Source organism: Trachypithecus francoisi, unplaced genomic scaffold (assembly GCF_009764315.1).
Source record: "Trachypithecus francoisi isolate TF-2019V2 unplaced genomic scaffold, Tfra_2.0 Lachesis_group10, whole genome shotgun sequence".
Classification (NCBI taxonomy): domain Eukaryota; kingdom Metazoa; phylum Chordata; class Mammalia; order Primates; family Cercopithecidae; genus Trachypithecus; species Trachypithecus francoisi.
In genome coordinates this window covers 6,473,905-6,476,824 of record NW_022681455.1, presented here as the reverse complement: position 1 = coordinate 6,476,824, position 2,920 = coordinate 6,473,905, and the positions used below count along the sequence as shown (strand labels likewise).

Here is a 2,920-nt window from a genome sequence, read left to right as displayed (position 1 = left end):
TGTAAAAATGCATAGATCTTTAATAAAAGAATTGGCTGTGTAAGAGTTCTCCCCTTTCACCGTATTCCTTTTTATTTCAAATGCTAGTTATTGGTTATGCTGTACGATTTAACGATTACAATAAGAAAAGGCAACCATTTGGGGAAGAGGCAGATAAAGAGAAAAGGAATGTATATAAGTCATTTTTTTTAAGGTACAATAAGTTTAATCGTGTTTTAGGAAGACAAGATAAAAATTATTTAAAGACAGCTTGGTTCTCACTGAATGAAAACAGTAGACTAAATACTGAGTTCTTTTCTGTGAATCTAGTCATTGATGCCTTGGTCGCCATATTGGTCATCTCCAGGGCAGTCACCTTGGTACTCACCATGTTAGTCATCTGGTTATTCTGTGTGATAATCACTATCACTGATTTTCAAACCATTTGTTTCTGTTGTGAATGATAAAGCAGCATGTGTGCTGCTTTATGATAGAGCAGCACAGTATTTGCGACCATATACTTGTCCCCCAAGCCCATGCACACCCATTCTTTTCTGGGAAGTGTGTTGGTACCCATCTGTAGAGAAATGGTCAAGTGGTCTACTGGGTGTAATGTTAGCTTCTGATAGTAGATGGCCCTTCTGGTGCCTGGTGCTGACATCCCCACCTGGCTGTCTGCTTTGTTAGTGCCCATCTGCAGACAAATTGTGGTCTGGTCAAAAGGTTTGTCAGTTTGCATTTTGGGATCATAAAGATGCCTGTAGTCCCACAAGTTGACATACCTGCCTGGCTGGCACTTCGTTGGTTCCCATCTGCAATCCAGTTACAGTTTTGGCAGCTTTTAATTTTCCTTCATTCTAATGTCTTGTTTGTTTTTCTGCATATTTAACCCTGATGTCCATGGTTGTGTCCTTTTGTGTTTGCCAGACCTACTAGGGCCACCAGAGTAGCCTGAACCTGGATCATGTTTCCATCCTGAAAAGATCACTTACTTCAAATGTGTCATGTCGCTTCATACCATAATCTTGAATCGCTTTAAGAAAGTTGACAATATTCTCCGCTGAGGCCAGTTTAATGAGGACTCATTGACTTTCTTCACTGGGCCTGCCTGCAGCTTGTTGATGAGTTTGCAGAGGATGCCCTCCTTTAAACCCAGCTGGAAGTGGGTGCCAATGCTCCTGCCTGTCACCTCTGCTATCCAGTTGTGAGGATCTTCTGTTTGATAATCCTATTTGGAAGCAATCTTGATCTTGACTTTGGCCAAGAGCCAGTAGTAAGGGCCCTCGTTGAAATGAGTCATGATGGTTCGGGTGGTGGGAAGAGGCTGCCCTCGGAGGTCCTGGTCTCTCGCGCTTCGGTTCCAGGCTCCTGGCCGAAGAAGTGGCCGCCCAAGGATGCTTGGAGCTGGCTCTCCTGGATGGGGTGCCTGGAAACCTGGGTCCCACGGGGTTTACAGAGGTTCCAGGGCCCCTCTGGATCCTGCTGGCTGCCTCGCTCTCTGTCCGCACGGCGGCTCACTACACATTCAACTTTTTATTTTGCATAAAAACACTTTTTTTCCCCCCGAGGGATGTAAAAATAAAAATATGCTTCCTAGTTACTTATTCTATGCGTTAATCTGTGCAACAAGGGCAGTTGAGAGAATAGCAAAAACTGGCCAGAGGCTGCAAGCCAGCTCGGAGCTGCTCACGTGGCGGAGTCTGGTTTGCAAGAATTCCAGCTCAGGGGCTGGGAGGGCTAGGGGTGAGGTCTTCGGAAAGCTGGAGAAGAGGAGAGGTGCCAGAAGACGGAAGGGCAAATGTATTCTTAGTTTTCTTTAAAAGGGGGAGAAGGTAGAGTTTGCTAACTGATACCAGTGAGTTCATCACGTTTTTCTTTCACCTAATTTTTAAAAATTGTATTCCACGTGTTTACCTGCTATTACTTTTTAACCAATCTAATGTGGTTGTGAGCACAGGGGCTGGGCAGGAGGCCTGTGTTGGACTTTCAGGTCCACTCTGTATTGTCTGTGAGGCTGTGAGCAACGTGACACACTTGGCTCTTCAGTTTCTCTATTTGTAAAATGGGGATAATAATGTCCCCCACATAGGACTGTTGCAGGGATTCTGGGAATTAAGAGGAACATATCTGGCAGTGACTAGCACATTGTAAGCCCTATACAATTATTCGTGGAGAAAATCCAGAGATTCTTATTGGATGTTTAGGTGTTCTCCCTGTTTTGTTTTTTTCTTCCTTTCTTTTTACTTTATTTTTTGGTAAGCATAATGTTCTGATGAACATTTGTTTACAAAAGTCTTTGAAGACATATCGAGTTATTTTCTTAAAATAAATTCTTAGCTATGAAAACATTTGGTGAAAAGGTATGTACAATTTTAAGACTTTTGAATTTTATTTCCAGACTAACAGAAAAGCTTTTTTTACTCTTCCTAGGAGTGAAACCGTAGGCATTTCCATTGGAAAAAATAATTATGTGTATGTCCCAATTTGCTGAGATGTGGGGATGTGGAAATAGTATTTCACTGTTGTTTTAATTTGCATTTATTTGATTAGGGCTCTTTACTTGATTAATGGTTCAAGCTATTCTTGTGTAATTCTAGTCCAGCAAGCTAGCCACTCCCATTATTGCAGGCAGCTCTCTCATTTCTCTCACTGGTGAATATAGATCACCAGTCCTTTCAACCATTTATCATAGGAAATAGTTTTCAGAATAGGTTGCCCTATTCTGAATGTGTTCTAGTTTGTCATTGTCCCTCTTAAAATATGGCTCCAGAATTGAACATGTGTGGTCAGACCAGCTGTTATGTGTGCCAAGGAATAGGACAGTTCAATTATAATGTGTTTTTCTTTGGAGAATCCATTAGTGTGCAGTTTCTTTTGAGTTTCTATTGAATCTCGCAGTGATTTAGAGTGGATTTAGGCCAGACTAGTTTTGACTAAAGGA

General features: G+C 42.0%; 1 pseudogene; it reads right to left on the bottom strand.

Annotated features, from left to right (window-relative positions):
• Positions 1 to 305: 305 nt before the first annotated feature.
• LOC117088295 lies at positions 306 to 1,279 on the bottom strand (annotated as a pseudogene).
• Positions 1,280 to 2,920: the final 1,641 nt, after the last annotated feature.